This window comes from Cupressus sempervirens, chromosome 3 (genome assembly GCF_028749045.1).
Source record: "Cupressus sempervirens isolate cs-2001-9-10 chromosome 3, ASM2874904v1, whole genome shotgun sequence".
Taxonomy (NCBI): domain Eukaryota; kingdom Viridiplantae; phylum Streptophyta; class Pinopsida; order Cupressales; family Cupressaceae; genus Cupressus; species Cupressus sempervirens.
The window spans coordinates 443,103,977-443,129,736 of record NC_143120.1 but is presented as its reverse complement, the minus strand read 5'-3'; positions in this window follow the sequence as shown (position 1 = coordinate 443,129,736).

Below are 25,760 nucleotides of genomic sequence, written 5' to 3'. Positions count from 1 at the left end.
AATAATTTGTTAAAAGACTCCTAGTCACTAATGACAAGAGGAAAGAGAAGGAAAAGGTAAAGGGTGAATCACAAGTGGAAGTTGTAAGAATTTTCTTAAGGAAAAGAATGAAATTCCAAGATCTAGAAGCTCAATTGATAGCACAAGAGTGACAAAATGATATGATCAAATGAATAGCTTAATATTGATCAAAATGAATAGATAATCAAACATAATACATGGAGATATTCCTAAATATATAGGAAATGCAAGATAACTAGGATCATACAAGTGATAAGCACAATAACTAAGCACATGTCCACCAAAGGTGGATTATCCTCCATTGTGCATGAAAGTATGTGCAAAAATGAGTGAATATGAATACAAAGAGAGTGTAAGAAAATATGTACTCAAATGAAGTGCAAACTCCTTTGTGTCTACATGTAAACTAATATGAAAATGTACTATCCTAGGTAAACTTATGTAAAGCATAATTAGTAATATTTAATTACACCAATACCCCCTCCCCCCCCTTAAGTTCAACTTAGGGGAATGCACTTAAGATTAAAAAAGTTAAATAGAAATGTATGATGAGTCCTAACTATTAGGCCATATTAGGTACTCATGTACATGATGCAAAAACAATGCAATGTAATCTCTCATAAAGAAAAGAAAGAGGGAAAACCGAATGGGAAAAACAATCCCCCAAAAAGAGAAACAAAAATAAAAACAAGATGCATGGATGGATGGAGTAATCAAGACCCCCCGACTATGACGCACATCATGCATATATAATGGATAATTTACATATATGAGAGAATAAGTAGAATATAGACCAATTAGCAACCCCCCTCCTCCCACCAAAAAAAATTTAAAAAATATAATAATAATAATAATAATAATAATGTAGAGTATACACCTATGGTAGATGTTGTAGAATCAATGTAGAAATTGTTCCACTAGTGTAGAAAGAAATTCTTGCCCTCAAGAAGAAACAAAATTGAAGGTCCACCAATGAAGCCTCCCCCATATGTAGGAAGAAACCTCAAAATGTAAGGAATCTCTTAAACATGCCCAAGTCTCCCAATATCAATACTAAAATATGCCTCCTCCAACTCATGTCTATTATGCCATGCTGCTAAAAATAACAAATTGGGATAAAATGAGGATGAATGTAGAACATGTACAAATACTCAAGTGTCTCGTCTAAAGATAAAGTTATCTCCTCCAATTGTTGTCTTGAAATATCCACCAGAATGTCAACCTTGAAAGAATGATCAAGTAGAGAATGAATATGAGGCTTGTTGACCTATCATTTTGCATGATGTTTGATGACAGGAATCCTTTCAAACTCCTCTCTTGAAAAGTTAATATGAGGATCAACTCCAAGGTTCTAGGTGATCTTTTGACCTAATAGAATCCACTCAGTTGAAGATAAATGTGAATGTTCACGAGGAGGCCTTTGCTAGTTCTAAAAAAATTGGATAAGAGTTTTAATTTGCTTTCTATTTCAAAAGAATAACCACAAAAGAAAGATTTTTTTTATTTTTTATTTTTTTGTTTTTATCATGAATGCAATCTAACAATGCAACTATATGAGTTCCTAAATTAACCAAGCAGTTATTAAAGCAAATAATGAAGATAGGGAAACAAGAAATTTAAGCAAATAACATGAAAAGTAAATCCAAATGGACATAGGCTATGAAAACAACACATCTGCAAGTTAAGCTTTCAAAAATATTGATAGGTAACCAATGAAAATAGGAGCAGTGCTTCCTTAATTCCAGTAATGCAATTGTTAATGGGAATTTAGTAACTCTACGATGTTTCACTTGTCATAAAATCACAAGGCCATGGAAAGTGTGCTTATGCAAGATGAAAAGTTATACAATAATAATATGATGATCTCTTCTCAAACTAAGTACACCAGTGGAATTTGTAGACACATAGCAAACACCACGATTAAAAGATTGCACAACCAAAATAACTTAATAAAATTATTGACTCAATTACATTCCATGAACATACATCCATAAAATGTAACACATTCAAGAAAGGATCACTACACTCCAAATGTGAGCACCAACAATATATATTATTGCATCAAAATAATGGCAGCTTAGAATACATATTACATTCCTAAATTTATAAGAAATTCTCTCCTCAATTTGTGTTTAGAGTGAGAGATCTCTTTATGCAAATATATACTTCTAAACTAATAAAAAAATATATTTATGTACAAACAAACTCTCTAACTAATGCTAAGTAGGACTCCACCCTTGTTTATATCAATTAATGTGTGCATGAGCCTTTACATATCTTTAAAAAAAGAAAGTAGGAGAAAATAAGAAAAAAAAATCCATTAAATGATGTAGGAGTCTCTATAGATGCCAAAAATAGAAGCTCCTATTGGTCTTAGATTGGTTTTGACAACTAAGTGTCAACACACTTAACCAATTTTCACATAGAAGTTGAGTACACTATGTATGCCAAGCTACAATATGTGCTGAGCTAGAATTCCAATAGGTGCTGAGTGATTTTGATGTGCTGAGCAACCTACAGGTGCCAAGTGAAGATCAAGTGTCGAGTGATATATAGGTGCTAAGTCATAGTTAATGTCGAGCATGTCAAAACACATCATGTGCCAAGCGAGCCAAAACTATGCATGTGCTAAGCAAGATAGAATGTAATAGGTGCCGAGAAAACTAGGATCAAACATGTACCAAGCACCAGTAATCCAGTGTGTGCCGAGTAACATAGAATCAACATATGAGTTTGTACCTTCAAAAACTCAAATGTATACCATTTTTTTAGCCAACATAGAAGGATCTCGAAGGATAATACAGATAAGAATGAATCTTTTATATTTCCTATGCAATCAACATGTAGGCAATAAGAAAAATGGAGAAGGCATGCAACCAATGAGAAAAGTGCAAGGAATGAGCGGGAATTAAAGATTCAATATGGATCATAGATCCATACCTAACCCTAAGTCTTCATAATCTTTAAAAGGAGAACATAAACCCAATTATATGTGTGGATGAGAATAGTGTATGGGTAAACTATAGAAAAATTTAGAGAGCAGTGTGAAGAGACTTAGAGGAATAGAGCTACATTGCACATCTAGTTGATCAGAACAAAGCAAGGGATACGAACAGTTATTAGATCAAGCAAGGATCACATCAAAATGAGTAGATCAAGTGCCTAAAATCAACAATTGAAGATTATAAGCAATCAGGTCAAAGATTTCTAATACTCTCTAGCAATTGTATTAGATAGTGAAAGTCCTATGTTGCTAGGTTAGCCTAATAGCTAGGTTGTAGATCCTTTGAAGAGGTGATTAAATCCTTTAACAGGGTGACACTTCATGTAAAGTGTTTATAAATCCTTTGAATAGGTCACTATTGACACAATGTAAAGCCTTTAATAGGGCAGGCATTTCATAGGGTAGACCATTAGAAGTGGTCAAACATTATTGCTGCAGTGATTTTGTGGATATCATCCCCACCCTAGTTTTACCTTCTTATTGCTGGAGGGTTTTTGGGTTACCAAAATTTGGTGATATGTGTTTTTGATGCGTGTCTCTACTTCATGTTTATTTAATAAGTTTACATGCATGCAGTTTACTTTCAATTAGAAGTTTTAATGGATAAAATGTACTACTTCTTATTCACCCCCCCCTCCTCCCCCCCCCCCGCCAATAAGTATTCTTCCCATTTGATTATTCCAACAATTGGTATCGGAGCAAGGTTCTCACAAGAAGAAGCCTAACAGCTTAGAGAAAAGATTTGAATATGGAAGTCTTCAAACTTGGGTAGATTATAGAGAATCAGGTGATTGATGTACAACTCACCCTATACAACTTTGAGCAAGCCAGAGAAGAATTGACAAAATCCTTTAAAAGGAAGGATATAGCCATAGCTGAAAATGACATACACTATAAGGAGATTGATACCACAAAAGTTTTTTCTAATGGAGATTCCAAAGAGTTTGATGTAGCAATAGTAGAGCTGATGGATAAGAACATAGCTCAAGTAGAAGAAATAAGAATACTCAAGCTTGAACAAGAATCACAAGCCATAATGCTTTGTGAAGTAGCTGAATAGAAGAAGAAAGCCATTAAAGACAAGGCTATGATAGAAGATGACAAAAGAAATCTTACCAATAGACTGGAGGAAAAGATAATTGAGTTTGAAAGAATCTCAAACATGCAACTTGACACCTTAAGCTAGATGATGAATGAACATCATGAGCTGAATATGAAGGACATTGAGATCTCTACATTGAAGATACAAAATGATCAACTACAAAATGACCTAAAAAGAGAAAAGGAAGTTACAGAAAGCTTCAACAAACTCAATGAGGCTATCAAGTACTTTGAGCAGCTACTAAAATCACCAAGGGCCAGTAATGATACTTTAGGACTTGGTTACACCAGCACTAAACAAGGAGAATCATCCAAGACTACAAAAGAAAGGAGTAACAAAGGTAAGAATACTAAACCTACTTGTCATTTCTATGGTAAAAAAGGACACACTGTTAATATATGTAGGAGAAAGAATTCCTATCAACATGATAAGCCTAAGAATGCAAGCTACTATCATAAGTGCAAAAAGCAAGGACATCAAGCATAAGAATGTAGGGCTAGGACTATCAGAACACCAAGATTTGAGGGTCACTGTTGCAACTGCAAGAAATATGGACATAGAGCTTTTGAATGAAAATCAAAGCCCATGTGGACACCTAACCAGCCTATAAGGAGAAATAATCATGGACACCACTACAGATTACAATACTAGGAAGAGCTATCATTATTGTCAAGACTATGGGCATGTTCCTGAAAATTGTATAAGAACACATTTTAGAGGGAACTACAATAGATGGTTAAGTCAAACCACATATTCTAGTTGCTTGAAGACTAGTCATATAGATAGGAATTGCCCAAGAAAGTCAAAGGCACCCAAGTCAGAAGTCAACAAAGGAAAAGAGAAGGTAGATGTTGAACATATTAGAGGACAAATGAACAAGACTTGGAAGAAGAAAGATGAGTGCAGCTCATCAAATGAAGGGATCACTTCACCTAATAGGTCAAGTGATCACACCTCATCCAACTAAGCATGAGTAAGTGTATGGGATTGATACACATAGTTATATCATGCATTAGTCCCAAGACAAATAAGCACTACAAAGAAGAAAATATCATGAATCAAGACTTAAATTTTTTGTAAGTATTGCTAAGTTGTCCCCAGATGCCGAGTAAATGTCAGTATATGTCGAGTTGCTAGTAGTGACCAAGTTGATAGTTAGTGCCAAGTTGAAAAATGTCAATGGAAGCTGAATGAAGTGGAAATCTAGTTGAAGCCGAGTAATGGAAAACCATTGGAAGCCGAGTCAAGTTGAAAGCTTCAAGAGCGAAGTGTATAGTTGTATGCACTAAGCATTTAATCCTAGGTTTTAAAGGGTATAAGGTCAATTTTTGATCATTTCACACCATTCAAATGCAAAGAAAAGATGAGAAGAGTGCATAAAAGATCAAAGAGAAACCTTAAAGCCTTTAGTGCCTTAAAGGTATTCATCAAGTGTTGAGTTACACAATTTTTAAAGTTTAAACTTTTGAAACCCTAGATTAGTATAATGGCATCTAGTTCCAAGAACCCAAAGGATAAGGAAGGTTACGAGGTCTAGTTAGTTAGTAATGAGGTCAATCAACCTGAGTTTAGGCCAATCCCAAAAGTCACCTACAAAAATGACCCTGCTGGCACATTGTCCATTATTCCACCCAAAGTTGTCATGGTGCAGGATGTGAGAAAATGTTACAATTGCAAGATAGGTGCAATTGGAGACCTTGAGATTTTTCAAGCATATGAAAAACTATGTGATAATAGAATTTTGAAGGATAAATTTCAAATAGTTGAGAAAAAGGGTTTAACTCATCCCCTAGTTTATCCCACAGGTTTCAAAATAGAATGGATACGAATTGTCTTGAGCAGAATACACAATGGTTGTTTGTGGTTGGAGCAAGGACCAGTAAAGATAACTAAGAGAATAGTACATAGGGTTATAGGATTTCCAACCCTAGATCAGCCCAAGACCCTATGTAGTGACTCAAAAGAAGTTATTGAAAGAAACATAGGGGCTAAATGGAATAAAAGGGGCATGACAATTGACACTATCACAGATCCCCTTCTGGACTTTGCTGTGAGAATCATTTTCACAAGTTCTACTAATCTAGTAGATTAAACAGTGTACCATGCATTTTTGTAGATGTAGCCCATAAGCTTGTAAAGGAAGATCATACATATGATATAGCAGAACTAATGTTGCAGTAGATAAATGAGAACCTAGGAGCGATAAGAAGGTCAAAAGGAGCTCAATGAAAGTTTGGTTCAATCCTTGTTTGCATATTTTTCTATGTCATGGAATAGTTTCCTTCAATTAGAAAGGTAAACTGGAATTCAAACAAGTCTGCTATCACTCAAATCAATGAATACATTGAACAGATGGGTGACAACTTTGAAGCCCAAATGATAAGCTATTTTGAGGATTTTAAGAAATCCATGAAGCAAAGGGTTAGGATACTAGTTTCCCTAGTAGAAAAACATATCAATGACATATGCTTCCTGGTAGACATTAACTACACTTATATCCAAGCAGTAGTTCCAAGGGTGAGATGGCTAAGGCCATTAGGTTATGAACTTGATGCGGATGAAGCATCAACATCAATCACTACAGTACTTGGAGAAGAGATTGATAAGGCGGCACCTCACTTTGGAACATATGATGTTGTGCATTTGAAGGTAGATATGGAACTAAAAACAACCTCCACCTAAAAGAAGTAGGATAAACTAGTAAAGAGGGTAAAGAAGAAATTTAGTGCAAAAATTGAAGAGGCAATAGGTGCTAAAGAGGAAGAAGAAGAAGAAGGTGAAAGTGAACAAGAAGAACAAGGGCAAGGCCCTATGGAATTGACCTAGGGCTTAGGAGAAGATAAGGAGGAAGATGTTGAGGAAGAAGAAGTTGAAGAAGCACCTACACAAGCCAAGTCAAAGAAGAGAAAGGCTAAAACTCAGCCTCCAACTCAGCCCAAAGCCAAGAAGGTAACCAAGCCTACACAAGCCAAACCAAAGACACCTACAACAAGAGCTACCACAAGGGAATCTACACAAAAGGAAAAGGAGGAAACAAAAGAGAAGAAGAAGGCCACTGAATAGATTGGTGAAGTGCAAAAGAAAAGAAGAAAGTGTGTAGCACAACTAGATTTTGATGAGGAGGAGAAGACTAAATCAGAGGATATTAGCCAATTCAAAGTGGTAAGTAATCCTCCCAAATCAGCCATAGATAAAATCTATGATAATGTTAGGAAAAATGCAGATTTTTACTGATTTGAAAAGTGTTGATTTTAACAAGTTAAGTAGAGAGGACCAAAAAAAGATAGAGGAATCAGTGTATGCCATGGTGGAAAAGTTTAAGAACACACCTCTAGAGTTAGACAATACCATGCCTAGGGAATTAGATGAGATCATTGAAAATAAATGGCACTATTACCTCCAGATGGAGACAGAAATCAAAGAATTAACACTGGCACAAGTGATACCTGATCTAACAAGAGGTCAAATTACTAAGGCTACTAAGAAACATGGTGGAAAATTTGCACCAAAATATAGAGCCTTCATTATTCTACAAAATAAAATTGAAGATGTAGTGAATAAGTCCACAAAATTGTGGAAGTCAATATACAAATTGACTGATGACAAGGATGAATAAAAAAATAAGGCTAAAGCCAGTGAGAAGGAAAAGGAAGCCAATGTAGTAAAGGAGGAAAAGAAAATAGAAGAGAAGAAAGGAGATGAAGAGAAGAAATGAGAAGAAGAGAAGAAAGAAGAAGAGGATAAGGAAAAAGGAGATGAGGAAACACAAAAGGGAGATGTAATGGAAATAGCTAAGCAGTAGTAGCAAGAAGAACAAAGTGTGCAAGACACACAAATACCACTTCCTAGCCCTCCTTATGTAACTATTAGACCTGCAGACACTATTACTGCAAAGGATGTTCCTAACAATTCTACTCAGAACATCAATCCACTGACTGCAGTGGATCTCAAGAAGATCCTTCACCAATCAACTCTACAATCACAATTATGCACAAATCTTGTATTGGTCAGTGTGGATGAGTTGAAAAAGGAAGTAGCAGGACCAATAAAGACAAGGTGAAACCACCAGAACCACCTTCTATCTCTACATCTACTAGTACTCAAATTTTAATGCTTCCACCACCATCTTTAACAATTGCAACAATGGACACATCAGGAGTAGGTGACACCATTCAGAAGTCAAGTGTAGAAGAAGGGAAGGATACAAAAATAGGTCCAACATGATAGATTGATACATCTAATAATATAGTACAACTCCAAGGTACACCTCAAGTAATTATCATTGATCAAGGGAAGTCTGATGATGAAAAAGAGGATAAATCAAAAGAAGAGGAGCAGGCCACAATACAAACACTGGTAGAGTTACCAAAAATAGGCACTCCTACAAAAACTCTTCAGAAGCTAAGCACTGAAGCCATACCTTTACAAATATCAACACCAGGCTCGTGCTCACCCAAGGTGACTTGGGTACTTCACTATGGAGACCCTGAGCTAGATGAAGAGATAGTAATACCTTCTTATGACTCAAATACTATCACCATTGAGTAGATTACATAGATGCAAGATGCATTAAATAGAAGGAGAAGACAAGAAATACTCAAAAAAGAGCATAAACATAAGTAAGCACTACATGAGATTAAGGACATCTTTATAGATTCCTTCAGCTTGCAGTCACCAAATGAGTCAAAGCCTATAATGGAAATATTATTAGATATAGTTGACCAGGTGACAAGTGAAGAACAGGATACTAATGTCAAACTTATGCAGTGGTCTAAGAGGAAGTTTCAAGGGAAGGTGAACGAGAAAATATCTAGTGGCATAGAACTTCAACAAGTTGAATTGGCCAAGAACATTGAAAAGGTCAAAACTATACTTGATAATATCTTCTCATTGTACAAAAAGTTGTGTGATTTCAAGTCTTTCACACAGGTGGATATTGAGCTTGGAGAGAAATCTTAAGATTTCTAGCATGTAGCTACCCACTAATCTAGCTCAAAGTGAGAAGCATTTTGCTTAATCACTTTACACTAAAAAAGAATTAGCTGCACTGGCAAGTGAAGAGGCCAATATGAAGGACAAATTGATGCAAATACAATCCTCCATCACCCCACATCTGGAGGTCCTCTATGCAGAGAATGTTCTAAAGAAAGATCCTAATCTTTCTATACTTGATGGGCTTGTACATCTTGCTATAAAGACTGCCATCTAGCATAAGTCACTAGAAATTGCTTTGAAGAATTGGGAGGCAACTCTCAAGATAATAATGGAGGTAAACAACACATTTTTGGTGAAATATGGTATTAGTCCTTAGCACCCTTTGAAATAAGTATAAAAAAGGGGGAGATAGATATAATGTTTAGGGGGAGAAAGAAAATAAAGAGGGAAATATAACTAAGGGGGAGAATACTAAGTATTCTAGTGATTACATTCTTTCATTCATTCTTTTGGAGAATAAAAGGGAAAATATTGTAGATAGCCAAAAAGGGGAGATAATAGATGAGACATAATGTGGGGGAGATACAATGTTTTGGGAATTGAATGGAAGATAAATTTGATACAGAACATAGGTACACACAGGTGCAAAGTATAGAAATAGGGCAAAGCCAAAGAGTATCAGATACACCAGTCCAAGAATTCTGGTTACACAAATGAAATGGCACAATTAGCTTAGGGGAAGTTATAAGAATTTTAAGGTATATTGTTACTTACAAAATTCTGAACAAGTTTTTGAAATTTTGTATATATGCCAAATAGATTGGATAATGTACTCATAAGATCAAGCATAAAGCTTAGGTAAGTATTTTTGACACTCATGTCAAAGGGGGAGATTGTTGGTCTCAGATTGGTTTTAACAACTGAGTGTCAACACACTTAACAAATTTTCATATATAAGCTGAGTACACTATGTATGTCGAGCTATAGTATGTGTTGAGATAGAATTCCAACAGGTGTCGAGTGATCTTCATGTGTCGAGCAACCTATAGGTACCAAGTGAAGATCAAGTGTGGAGTGATATATATGTGCCAAGTCATAGTTGATGCCAAGAAAGTCAAAATGCTTCATGTGCCGAGTGAGCCAGAACTATGCATGTGCCGAGCAAGATAGAATGTAATAGGTGCCAAGCAAACCAGGATCAAACATGTGTTGAGCACCATAATCCAGTATGTGCCGAGTAACATAGAATTAACATATGAGTTTGTGCCTTCATAAACTTAGATGTAAACCATTTTTTGAGCTGACATAGAAGGATCTTGAAGGATAATAAGGATAAGAAAAAATCTTTTATATTTCCTATGCAATCAACATGCAAGCAATAAGAAAAATGGAGAAGGCATGCAACCAATGAGAAAAGTGCAAGGAATGAGCAGGAATTAAAGATTCAATATGGATCATAGATCCATACCTAACCCTAAGTCTTTGTAATCTTTAAAAGGAGGACATAAACCCCATTGTATGTGTGGATGAGAATAGTGTATGGGTAAACTATAGAAAAAATCAGAGAGAAGTGTGAAGAGACTTAATTGGAACAAAGCAAGGAATACGAACAGTTATTAGATCAAGTATGGATCACATCAGAATGAGTAGATCAAGTGCCTGAAATCAGTAATTGAAGATTGTAAGATTTTAGGTCAAAGATTTCTAATACTCTCTAGCAATTGCATTAGATAGTGAAAATCCTATGTTGATAGGTTAGCTTAATAGCTAGGTTGTAGATCCTTTGAAGAGGTGATTAAATCCTTTTACAGGGTGACACTTCATGTAAAGTATTTGTAAATCCTTTAACCAAGTCACTATTAACACAGTGTAAAGCCTTTAACAAGGCAGGCCTTTCATAGGGTAGACCATTAGAAGTGGTGAAACATTATTGCTGCAGTGATTTTGTGGATATCATCCCCACTCTAATTTTACCTTCTTATTCGTGGAGGGTTTTTGGGTTACAAAAATTTGGTGATATGTGTTGTTGATGCATGTGTTTACTTCATGTTTATTTAATAAGTTTACATACATGTAGTTTACTTTTAGTTAGAAGTTTTAATGGATAAAATGTATTACTTCTGATTCACCCCCTCCTCCCCCCCCCCTCTCAGAAGTATTCTTCCCATTTGATTATTCCAACAACTCCACCTTCTCTAAATGTTTGTAGGAGTTAAATTACCGTTGGAATGTGTTTCTAATGCATGAAAAGCTCTAAAATTAAAACTAGAAGTTAACTATTAGTGCACCTTAGAAGAAGCACACCTTGAGAGAAGTGCACTAGCACACCTACGCACCAATGGAGAAATTTGTGCAAGGTGCTTAATTCACCAAAAAACCAAAGTTCTCGACTTTGAAAACAATTTTTGGGTTTTTCTCAAATGGGGTTTGGGATCACTTTTGTGTACTTACTTTGTCCTTTTTTGATGATTTATACCCTCTTTAGAGCGAAAAACATTCATAAGAAGTTGACCTATGCACTAGTGCACCAACGCACCTATGGAGAAATTTGTGCATGGTGTTTAATTCACCAAAAAACCAAAGTTCTCAATTTTGAAAATGGTTTTTGGGTTTTTCTCAAATGGGGTTTTAGATCAATTTTGTGTACTTACTTTGATCCTTTTGATGATTTATACCCTCTTTAAATTAAAACACTTTAAAAAACTTGAATTCTTTTTGCTTCTTCTACTTGAAATTCCAAGGCACCTATATTAAATCTTGTCATTAATAATTGCATAAGATGAGGAACCTATTCTAGTTCATGTGTCTAACCTCTATATCTTTGATCTCTTCTTCTCTCCAACTGCCCAATCCTTCCGAGTCAGAGACCAGGTGATCCAGATGATCAAGAATGATCAAATGTTTGAAACTTTTCCATATCTTTTTAACTAGCTTTTTTGGAGGTCTTTTGCTCAAAATTTCAAGTTCAAAATTTTATCAGTCTGTAAAACTAGGTAGCTAAATGCTTGATGTTTTAGGGATTAAAATTAGATTTTTAGTTCTTCTTTCCAACAGTGTAAATGGTTTTGAATTTTGAGATCTAGGTCAAAAGTTATGACCCTTACAAGTTAAGGATTCTTTTTTTATCCACACAAAGAACTAAACATTAGTCTAGAGAGTTGAAAATATTAATCCTAAATAAACCCTAAGTGATAAAAAACCTAACACAGAATGTTAAAACATCATGAAAACACTCAAAAACCCCATTTTAGCCTCTAATAAGCAAAAAAGAGCATTCCTGGCACACCTTAAAGGTGTTCAAGATGTGCCTAATGCCTTGTCTAGCCTTTTAAATATGAGAGAGTGCACACTAGTGCACCTCATGGGGTGTGCTTGGAATGCACTTCATGAGTCATTTTAATACACTTAGGAGTAAAAAGGTGCATAGTTGTGCACCTTTATGGGGGTTTTAATGTTGTTCTTTTTGTGAGTGTAGGTGGCGATGTGAGGATAAGGCACAACACTACACCTGGATAGCTATGCCTGTGCAGTTTAGAGAACTTAGAATTGGAAGATGAAGTATGGAGGAAGGGGAAGGGGGGTCCAAAGCTTAACACACCTCTTGGAGGTGTGAAACTATGCACTTCCAAGAGGGAAGTGCTTTCCCCTATGTGCCTTAGGTAACTTAGCACACTAGCGCACCTAGTGAGGTGCGCTAGGTGCACTAGTGCACATCTTTTATGAAAAAAGAATGACTTTTCTCATTCAGAACATGCTTTTTAGGAATCTGGGTTTCTGGGTAGAAACCTTGACTTAGGTAAAAATACTGTGCAAAACTCTAAAAAGACTTAGACCCTAGACTAGGGATTCAGAAATCTAAAAAATAAAGTAAGGGGTCCCCATTTCTAAGCAAAATTGGGTGTGCATTATGAAACCACAACAAATAGCCCCAAGAAAAAGGAAGAAATGATAAAGGCATTTCTTCATCAGCAAACATTCCTCAGATATGTGTCTAACATCAACTGAATCCTGAATACTCCAAGTGTATTTTGAGTCACTTTGTAGTCAAAACCTTAGAATCTTGAATCTCCAAGTTTTGTGTGTGTTCAGTGTATCCATTTTCTTCAACATCTCAGAATGCAATCTATAAAAAACCTTCCAACAACTTGGAAATAATCTTCCACTCCTTCCAGTTCATTCATTGAGAATCTTAAAGAAAGTTGTTTATCAATTCCTTGTCTGACTAGATGAGAGAATCAGTCTCGAGGGCTCTTAACGGTTATCACTTTTCACTTTAAGTCTCAAGTAATCTTCTAAATATTTTCTTCATGTATCTTGCATGTCACCATTTGATTCTTTGATGAAGCAATTTTTTGTGATACTAGATAGCTTATTTGGAATGCATATCCCTATAGTCAAATTACCTTTCTTAGACTTTGTAGAATTTTTCATTCTTAATACCATTTTCTTTTTTACCCTGACCACACTTAGACTATGTGGCCAAAACATTGGTGTTGTTTCTCAGGTTCAATCTTTAGTGAACAACCCATAAATTCCTCTTTTAAGAACCTTTTAGAAACTCTCACACCAAACAATGATCTTAGCAATTCCTTCAAGAAGACCCTTCTATTTGAACTAGTAGGGTTTGGACTATCCCTTGCTGCCATCAAATTTAGTTCAAAAACCTCAAGGTAGTCAATCTTTAAATTTGCAAAGTGATGAAAACTTGTTGATCTACAATTTTGAATTCAAGACTAAAAGTCCTCTATTACTGCAAGTAACATCTATTCCTCAATTGGTATAAGAAAGAAAATCATTCAAATTTTTTGACAAAGAAATACCTCTTCCCAAAAGTTAAAACCAAAAAGTGGTTTAATGAGACACATCAAGATAAATTCTTGAGTGCACCTAACCCTTGGACTGATGCAACTTTGAAAGAAAAAGAAAGAAAAATACTCGACTCAAAGAAAACTAACACCTAACTAGAAAGACTAAAAAGACTAAGAAAAACAAAAACAAAAACAAACACAAAAACTTATATACAGAAAACCTTGAATAATAAGAATGTGGGGTGGTTATAAGTAGATTTCACATTATGTGCAATAGTAATGAGCCACCCCATATTGTTCTAAAAAATGCTGACTTGTATTTATACTTAGGAAAATAAAATTTGGACAATTTTGTTTCAAGTTCCAACCATAAATCATACAAAATTAGAAGCTGTGGTAACTCTGTATGACCATGATTAATCCATAAACAAGTTCTCTTACCTTTAGCATCATATTCAAATTGAAAATCATTGAATTGAGAGGGATAATGGAAATATATCACCTGATCTAGCAAGTCTCCCATCATAGGGGTACACTCGCACATTGTAATCTCTCCTTCTAGTAGTCTTATCTCATGGTACACAACTTCACACACACATGGAAACACTTTAGGTTCCTCCAGACTATAAAAATCAATCATCAACCCTCCTTTCAAATTACAAGATTGATTAATATCATCGATCAAGATGTTTTCTACCTCATATCCCAAAGAAGCCTGTTCAAAATCATACTTTCTCTCCATTGTGATCTCCCAAGCTAACAAGAAATTAGGACAACTTTCTTTTGAATGGAACCCAAATGGGTGGATTCTACATGACTTGGTTATTGCATGGTTTAATATATGTGTAGAATACCCACAAATAGACATTTCCTTAGTCAAGCTTGAGACCAAATTGAGCACTCTATCCATCTCTTCTGATGACATATCTTTTTTTGAGGGAGGTATCTTATCATTGTCCAATGCAGAATCAATATCATAGTAGGAAGCATTGGTATCTTTTTCTTGATGACTTCCTAATTCAAAAATCTTACCAACCTTAGGATCTTCTACATTTCCATCAATTTTTGCAACTTCAAATTTTTCTACGTCCTCAAAATTTCTCGACACATCCACACTTATTGTAACATCAACACTTGGAAGAATTTCTTCATTGAATGGGAACACAAACTTCTCTTGATCATCTTCATCATTGTGTCCTCCTATAGATTTATCATATGATTCAAACATCATTGCACTAAACTACAAAGGCTGTTCCTTCATGATTTGTGGAGACTAATCCGAAACATCATTGTGCCCATATCCATTTTCACTTGGACTCATACTTGTAATACCATTATTCTCATTGTTGATGTTATTATAAAGGCCAAAATTTTTGCTCTTATTTTGAAAATAATTATTTTGGGCAACAACTTGTCTTGGATGATCACCTTGTTTTCTTGAGGAATTCAACTTTATTTTGATGAGTTCATTGGATAAAAGAGACATTGTCTCCTTCATGGCCTTAAACTCTCTAGCCATATTATTTTCTACTTCAGTGGATGCAACTACCTTCTACTCAATGAAAGAAATCTTTTGAGACTCATACCCTAAAAATGTAATTGTTGGCATTAGAGCAATAGTAACCTAATTCATGAATGCAATAACCTCTTTGAAGACCTTTTCAATGGTATCAATGTCTCTAGGTGGGAGCCTTCTTATAAAAATAGAAGTTAATGAATCCATTGTTCTAAAATATATTTGGATGGAAACCTCTTGTGATATAGTGTATGGAAACTCTATTCTTTGATACATCCTATAGAAGTGATGATTCAACTGTGAAATAGTCTCATGGGGATCCCTCTTAATTGAGATTAATTGATGATGTAGGATAGTTGGATCAATATAGATCTTGAATTGTTTGAGAAATTTTCTCTCAAAAGAGTTCCAATACATTATTGATGCTAGTGATAGATTGAGGTACCAATTGAATGTTGTTTCCCCAAAAGTGTAAGGAAAAAGTTGGCATACCACGTCTAGATGCTAAATCTAGTTTTGATAATAGATCTCCTTGAAAATTTTAATATGGTCTTCCACTATTCCTAATTCTCCATAGATGAATTGTGGGCAAAAATTTTCAAGATTTTTGGGCAAGTCATGAAATGGACCAGTTAGATTCAAAGGTAAACTTTGGGCATTAAAGAAAGACATGGTGCATAATGATGGGAATGTTTGAAGTAGAATGTAGAGTGGATGATGATTATGGAATATGTAATGCAAATGGGTGGAGTTCTTGGTATCTCTTTATCATTGTGATGCTTGTGAAAGTGATTGAGTTCTAGGAACTTGTGTTTATTCTGGAAAAGTACACATTTGAACAAGCACACTTTCTCAAAACAACACACATTTGTACCTTCTAAAATTTCACAGACTTAGTTTTTTTTTTTTTTTTTTTTCAAAATTATACAATTTTCAAACAGCAACTTGGGTTTTTTGAGCCAAATGGTTTTTAGGCCCTCCTTCTAGCACCACTTATGTTGAGTTGTCATTTTGCATCATGCTTAATGACAAGAATCTGTTTGAACTCCTCTCTTGAAAAGCTAATCCAAGGATCAACTCCAAGGTTTCAAGTGATCTCGTGACCTACTAGAATCCACTTAGTTGAAGATAAATGTGAATGTTCATGAGGAGGCTTTTGTTGGTTCTAAACAATTTAGATAAGATTTTGAATTTGCTTGTTGTTTCAAAAGAATAACCACAAAAGAAAGAAATATATTTTTCTATTTTTATGATGAATGCAATCTAACAATGCAACTATATGAATTTCTAAATTAACCAAGGGGTTATTAAAGAAAATAACGATGCTAGGGAAACAAGAAATTTAAGAAAATAACATGAAACGTAAATCCTAACAGACATAAGCTACGAAAATAATGTGTCTGCTAGTTCAACTTTCAAAAAGATCAGTAAGTAACTAAAGAAAATAGGAGCAACACTTCCTTAATTCCACGTATGCAATTGTTGATGGAAATTCAATAACCGTAAGATGTTTCACTTATCATCAAATCGCAAGGCCACAAAAAGTGTGCTTATGCGAGACAAAAAGTTATGCAAGAACAATATGATGATCTCTTCTCAAACTAAGTATGTTAGTGAAATTTTTAGACCTATAGAAAAAACTACAATTAAAAGATTGCATAACCAAAATAATGCAACAAAACTATTGGCTCAATTACATTCCATGAACATACATCCATAAAATATAATACATTCAAGCAAGAATGACTACACTCCAAATGCGAGCACCAACACCATATACTATTATATCAAAATAATGGTAGCCTAGAATACATATTACATTCCTAAATTTATAAAAAATTCTCTTCTCAATTTGTGTTGAGAGTGAGAGATCTATTTATGCAAACACATGCTTCTAAACTAATAAAAAAAATCTATTTATGTACAAACTGACTCTCTAACTAGTGCTAATTAGGGCTCCATCCTTATTTATATCAATTAATGGGTGCATGAGCCTTTACATGTCTTAAAACAAAGAAAGAATGAGAAAATAAGAGGAAGAAAGCCATTAGATGATGTAGGAGTCTCTAGAGATGCCAAAAATAGAAGCTCCACTTTCTTTAGATGTTTATAGGAGTTAAACTATCGTCGAAATGGGTTTCTGATGCATGGAAACCTCTAAATTTAGAACTAGTAGTTAACTATTAGTGCATCTCAAAAGAAGTGCACCAATGCACCCGTCCACCTATGGAGGAATTTGTGTAGGGTGCTTAATTCACCAAAAAATCAAAGTTCTCAATTTTGAAAATAGTTTCCAGGTTTTGCTCAAATGGGGTTTGGGATCACTTTTTTGTACTTACTTTCCCTCTTATTGATGATTCATACCCTCTTTATAGCCAAATGCTTTTATAAGAAGTGCACCTACGCACTAGTGCACCAGTGCACTTGCGGAGAAATTTGGGCAAGGTGCTTAATTCACCAAAAAATCAAAGTTCTCAGTTTTGAAAATGGTTTTTGGTTTTTGCTCAAATGGGGTTATAGATCACTTTTGTGTACTTAATTTGATCCTTTTGATGATTTATACCCTCTTTAAATCAAAATACTTTCAAAAACTTGAACTTTTTCTACTTCTTCTACCTAAAATTCCAAGGCACCTATGTTGAATCTTGTCATTAATAATTGCATAAGATGAGGAACCTATTCTAGTTCATGTGTCTGACCTCTATATCTTTGATCTCTTCTTCTCTCCAACTGTCCAATCCTTTTGACTCAAAGACCAAGTGATCCAAATTGTCAAGAACAATCAAATGTTTGAAACTTTTCCATATCTTTTTAATTGGCTTTTTTGGAGATCTTCTGCTCAAAATTTCAAGTTGAAACTTTTATCGATCCCTAAAATTGGATAGTCAAAAGCTCATTGTTTTAGGGATTAAAATTACATTTTTAGTTGTTCTTTCCAACAGTGTAAACGATTTTGAATTTTGAGCTCTAGGTCAAAAGTTATGACCTCGACAAGTTTAGGATGCCTTTATATTTGCACAAAGAAGAAAACATTAGTCTAGAGAGTTGAAAATATTAATCCTAAAAAAACCCTAAATGACAAAAAAAACCTAACTTGGAACACTAAAACATCATGAAAATGCTCAAAAACCTCATTTTAGCCTTTGACAAGCAAAAAAGAGTGTACTTGGCACACCTCAGAGGTGCACTAGGTGTGCCTAATCCCTTGTCTAGCCTTTTAAATATGAAAGAGTGTGCACACCAACACATCTCATGGGGTATGCTTGGTGCATACTTCATGAGTCATTTTAATACACTTAGGAGTACAAAGGTGCATAGCTACACACCTTTATAAGTGTTTTAATGTTGTTCTTTTTGTGAGTGCAGGTGGAGGTGCAAGGATAAGGCACAACATCACACTTGGATAGTTGTGTTAGTGTAGTTTAGAGAAATTAGAATCAAAAGAATGAAGTATGGAGGGAAGGGGAGGGGGGTCTAGAACTTAATGCACCTCTTGGAGGTGCGCAGCTGACTTCCAAGAGGGAAGTGTTTTCCCCTATGTGCCTTAGGTAACTTAGCACACTAGTGCACCTAGTGAGGTGTGCTAGGTGTACTAGTGTGCATATTTTATGCAAAAAGAAAGACTTTTCTCCTTTAGAACACAATTTTTGGGAATCTAGGTTTTTGGGTAGAAACCCCGACTTAGGTAAGAACACTTGTCAAAACTCAAAAAAGACTTAGACCCCAGACTAGGGATCCAAAAAAATAAAAAATAAAGTAGGGGTTCCACATTTTAAAGAAAAATGGGGCATGCGTTGTGAAACCACAACAAGGTTCAACATGTTCCCTCACAACAACTAAAGAAGGATGATCTTTACCAAAGAGAAAATAGATGCCATCAAAAGTGTCTCCCAAATTTGCAATGTAGGACTCCACAAAAAAACCTGCAATGTATGTTACGTAGTTATCTAATGGATATGTAACTAGAAGACATGGAATATCCTAGTATGTTATTTCACTTGAATCCATGATTATATGAATGGAAGGATCATTAGTAAAAATAATAGATGTGATCTCAACTGGAGAAGTAGGAACTACAACTAGAGGCTTTGGATCATTAAGACTCTTTTTAAATGCAAGTCTTGTGATGAACTCTAATGTTTCATCATTATAGAGAATATTATTTACATAAGAAAGTGGAATGAGATAGTCTACATTAAGATCAACTAGTACTAGAGCAATATCTAGGTCTTCAAAATATTCCCAAACAAGATTTCAAACTCAATGAGGGGAATAATGATCCATGGTCTTATGGTAGACTATATGAGATCTCTAAGAAGAGAGAATAATACAAATGATAGCACAAATATGTTGATTTTAACTCCAACAAGATGCTTTCTTCGAATATTTCTTTGGCTTAGGTATGAGTCCATAAAGATTAAAAGATATTAAGCCATCTACAATGTGTGATGATGCCTTTTGCCCATGATGGATAATTATCACTAGTTAACTATATGATGAAAGGATGTAGTTCCCCCATGATTTCATTAATAATGTACCTCCCAAAATGCAATGAAATGAAGAAATCCCCCCAAAAATGGATAATTTTGGCACTTTATACTTAGTGCATGTACAATTGTCACTTGCCAAAATGGATGAAAGTGGACATCTGATTTGGATAATTACAACAACACATATGAAGCTATAATAGATTTAATAAAATAAGACACAAGTTCCCTTAAAGATCTAATTAATTATAAGTGTTAAAATAGGCCAATAGACCAAATTGTGCCTTTAAAAAAAAAAGCACCTAAAAAATGTATCTGTATCAGCTTGAACAAAGCCTCTAAAATTGAAAAATACTAGGATTTTCAATTTTTAGATCAATTTAGGAAAAATATCACAAACAAACTATACCAATGTGTAGACCAGAAAATTCTACCCCAAAACAACAACAAAAAATTGCTAAAAAATGAAGTCTAGATGAGTGAGATATCATTGTTTAGAAATCACCTCTGTAATTTTTTTTTTTTGAATAGTTGTTGCCATATCTCCAAAATTAAAATGACTCTATATTTTGCCTTAGATGTTTGATTTGGATGAAAAAAAGTCAATTTAATGGCTTTTGGACCTTTTGAATATGATGTGAACATTTGCTTTGCACTAGTAAAGCCAAATCTTGACCTACAATAAAATCATCTCCAATGGGTATGAAATAAGAATCCTATGGCTATGATACTATGGAAAAAATTTTGTAAGGAAAATAATGAAAATGCCAAGATCTCGAATCTCAATCAATAGAAAAAGAGAGATGAAATAATATGATAAAATCAATAGCTCAATATTGATCAAAATGAATAGATCATCAAACACAATACATGTAGGTGTGACTGAATATATAGGAATGAAAGATAACTAAGACTCCTACAAGTGATAGGCACAAAAACTAAGAATATGTCCACAAAAGGTGGATTATCGTCCATTGTGAATCAAAGTGTGTGCAACAATGAGAGGATAGCAATAAAAAGGTGTATCACATAGAGAGAGGTGTGAGATAACATGTATTCAAATAAATTGCTAACTCCTATGTATCCACGTGATAACTAATATGAAAAAGCATTATCCTAAGTAAATTTGACTTTAATTAGTAATATTTAATCACACCAATAGAAGGAAAAGAACCCAAACAAAAAGAAAAGCAGTGTAAGGTAATAAGTCCTTACACTCAAAGGTCAATCCTAGATAGACATCAATGTCTAAGTCTATTAATATTAGTCACAATGAGGAGAAAATTGATGAGAAAGAAGAGTCCATTTAAGAAACTAAAGGTTGGGAAGTTGATGATGTATTAATACCCAAAATACATACAAGTGAGCATCAATTGGAACAAAGAATGGAGATTACAAGTGACAAAGTGGGGGAGAAAATATCAGTATGAGAAGAATAACTTGCAAAAAGGGATCAAGAAAAGGTACATGCTAAATATTGCATTATGATAAAGAAGAAAATGGATGAAAGTACTATGAGTCCATATGATATGTATAAATATGCAAAAAATCTTTAAAATAGGGGCAAAAGAGATAAGTTGAGACAAGAAAGCCAAGTCAACTTGCAAGAAAGGGACACATTATTTGAGCTAATGCCAGATCCAAAATATGATGAGAAGGCTAATTTGATTGAATAATTGGTTGTATTAATTAAAGAATGAAAATGGTAAGATGAGAAATATGAAAATGAATTTTGATTCTACTTCAAAATAATTAAGACCAGGTTGTACTATAAATACATTGTTACACTTTTGTAATACCTTCATCATTGTTGTCAAAGGGGGAGTAGTTTGTTGAGTAAATATTGTAAATTTATCTTAAATCATGCATGTAATCGTTAAAATAATTGTTTCCTAGGGAGAGTGTGAATATTTATGCTACCATGCATTATATTTGGACAAAATGCATTTGAAATTAATTCATGCAATGTAATTTAAAACTTTTTATTCAAGTGTTTCCATCAATGTAAAAGGGATAGATTATTGGAATTTTATGAAGATGATAATGAACTTGGTATTGACATGAAATTTTAATTACCAAAAACAAGATTGTAAAACAAGTGTGTGGCATTACAACAAGGATAGATGGAAGGATGCAATTGAGTTTGACTATTTTGTTCTTGAATGACTTTTCACTTAAATACCAAGTCATGATAGAATAGGTGAAGTGCATGTTATGGTGTGAAATATGGTGAAAATTCATGCACATAGTTTTGATATGTATTTTTTATGCTACTTCTACAATTGCACATGCTAACAATAAGTCTAGTGTAAGTTATAGTCAATTTGGTGAAAACAACAAATTGGCTCACAGTACAAGAATAGGAGTAGGAATAGAGAAGATACTTTTGTTAGTGTGCTCAAATGGAATAAAATTGAGTTGATTGGTTGGAGATTTTAGATTATGATAATATTATTGATCTACTATTTCAACCACACATTGATTGGTGAGTGATAAATGAAGTTATTGGATTATGGCATTTGATAGAGAAAACATTAAAGAATAGTGAAGTTGATCATTAAAGACAAATTAGTTTGAGGAATTGATGGGTAATTGTAGGATACAAGATAATGTGTCCATGTTAATGTAAAAATATTGGTATCAATTGTATTGGTCAAATTGATCAAAGTTCCATGATGATGTGCATGTACCTAGGGAAGTGCAACATGTTTTGAATATTATTTTCATATTGATGAGTGATTGGATCCAGTAGTTAGTGCAAGTCAAATATCATTTCCAAATTACTTGGAGACTTTTAGAGGGGATAATTAAATTTATTATGAAGTTTTAAGGTGGTGAAAAATCCTAAATGGTGGAAAATATGAATATGATTTTATGCATGAAGAAAGTGTGAGAGATGATAGAGAAAATAAGAGAGATAGTGGGTGCAGTGATAATTAATTATGAATTAAGGTGTGTGATTTAGGATAAGAGTTAATCTCCATGTGATCTTAATTAAATTTGTATAAGAAAGGCATTGGTGCTATTTATCAAATCATTTCACTTGTTGTTCCCTAAAAGTTGCACTACACAAAATTCCTTAATAGGGTCATACTTAATAGTGTGGGAAGAATATTTAGAAGGATTTGAAGGATAAATTATTTAATAGGGTAAAAAATTATCTTTTATTTTTGAAACTCTTAATGGAGTAGTATTTAATATCACTTTCTAGCTGCTAACAATAATAAGATACTTTTAATCAAGTATAAGGTAATTGCAATCGCCATATATTATTGAGATTAGTATAATATTGTGGTTGTCATCCCAACCTTGATTTTTCCACTAAAAAGTGTTTCCATGATATGAAAAATCTTGGTGCATTATGTTAATATTTGTGGATGTTGAATGTGATAGTATCCTATATTATTTTTAGTTTTACAAGTTGGTTTCTTTGGAAGTTATTGAGTGAGAGGAATCACCTGGGTGTTTACCATTACATTCTCCTTATCATTCAACTAAGGATTTCTTGATTCTTTTCAAGGCTCTTGAGACCTTTCCCAATGCTTCTTCTCTCTACTCTCTAGATATCCTAGCACTAGAGTTTGCAATTTCCTCTCCTCTTACTCTTGTAAACTCTTAATTTAGAAAAATGTCCACTTAATACAAGAAGAACATTTTAGAGGTTTGGATGTGTTAAATCCAACTTCTTAAACTTTCTTTAGAATCCATATGATTTTTTATAATGTTTATTTTCATATTAATCTCATTAATTCTCCTTGTTCAGGTCTAGTAGCCTTCGAGATCTCAATTAGGCCTCCTAATTGGATTTTTAGGGCTTATCTTTGAAAATTTACAAATAACTTCTTAAAAAACTCAATATTTTAAATAAATTTTTTGATCCCCTATAATATTTTCTTCGTCTCAACTTTTGGCCCTATCTATACATGCCCTAACTAGAAAGTGAGGTTTTGTAAGGGTTTTAAGGATTTCAAGGATCACCTAGATGTTATTGTTTCAAAACCTTAGTACATGTATTCAAATCCAACTAGTCTTCATCATGATTAATCTTTGGGTTATGCTCTATTCTTATCAAATAGGATTTTGGAACCTTGCTTCCACTGCTGCAAGTATTAAGAAAATCTATGTTATCAACACCTAACCAAAATTCACTCTATCTCACCTAGTGCATCACATGAAAATTAGAAAAATAAATATTTCTTACTCCAATAAAAAAAATACTAATTTATACCATTCCTACTACCATTCCTCTAAGATTCGTACAAATTCAACAATGGGTAATGTAGTAGGTGTCTGTTCTTTGTAGTTCACCCTATATAAGCCAGTGACTAACAATGAACCAAAAGAATTTTATTGAGCACACCAAAATTAACTAATGACCTTAATAATATGTATAGAGATGGAAAAAAATGTAAAGTAACTATTCAAAGAAAAGACTTTAAATTAAATCTATTAGAACACAAATTCCAAATTGTAAGTATGAATGTGATAAAAGTTTGACAATCCTTATATTTTGTTTCTCAGTTTTGTACAAGCAACTATCCAAAATGAGTTTAGAGGGATTTAAAAAACCCATGCCTCCTATTCTAACTAATTATCTATCATGCATAACCACCTTACTACATTTTTCCTAAAATTGCAAAAGGTTGTCACAATGTTGCAAACATTAAAAAGTTGTTGTTGACAACTTTTGTTGCAACTTTTCAATTTTACATGTTTCAAGGCCAACCCAAGTTGAAACATGATGTATTATGATATTATAAAGAATTATATACTTAGATAAAACTTATCTACCACTCAAGTGAACCCTTTGACCTATAGGCCCTATTTGGCCACCTTGGAAACATTTGGGAAATTTAGTACCAAACTTAACACTAACTTCTAAAATACACCACACACACTCAATCATACTTGTGGAATAAGAAGACCCCTTATTAAATATTTTAATTTGATAAGAGTCATCAATCCAAAATTGGTTAGGGCTTTTTAACTACCCTAAGGTGCTCCTACACCATTCTCCTCAAGTAGAAAAAGAAGTCAAGTGATTTTTGGAGATATCGGACTCAAGTCTATGCCTCTCTTCTTGAACTCTTCTCACAAGACCATGTAACCTTTGTCTCATATACACCTTTAAACTTGATCAAATAGTCCATATATATCTCATTCCTAATCTTTTTTCCAATCCTTGAGCCCAATATCTTCTCATCTTTGGGAGTTGGGATGACCATCTTAGGCATGCCCTTTTCTAATTGTGTCAGGTTTGGATCCTCCTAGTTGCTCATGGGAATTGGACCTTTACATGCTACAAGGTCTATTATGTTGAACATAGGAGATATCCATATATTATTAGGAAAGTCCACCTTATAGGCATTATTTCCATATTTATCCAAGATTTGATAAGGTTTGATCCTCTTCATTTGGAGCTTAGTAGGTACTCTTTTTTGTAATGTAGATTTTTTTAGGTGAACCATAAAAAGGTCCCCTACTTTAAACTGCAAGTCTATCTTATTTTCATCAAAAAATTTCTTGATCTTATTAGTGTTATTAACCAAATTTTTCTTGACGGTGTCATGAATCTCCTTCATGTACTAAGAAAATTCCTCTGCATACTCACTTGTACTTATACTATTTCTAGATCTCTTAAGTCACAATTACTCTTAGATGTATCCCATAGACAACTTCAAAAGGACTTAGTGTCATTATAGGCATATTCAACATTAGGAATGAGTTTATCCCATGTTTGACCATACTCCCTTTTGAGACAACTAAGTAGGTTTCCCAAAATCTTGTTAATGACCTCTATTTGTCCATCTATCTATGGGTGATAAAAAAATTCAAATGAAAGGTTGGTCTCAAGTTTCTACCATAGATTCTTCCAAAAATGACTCAT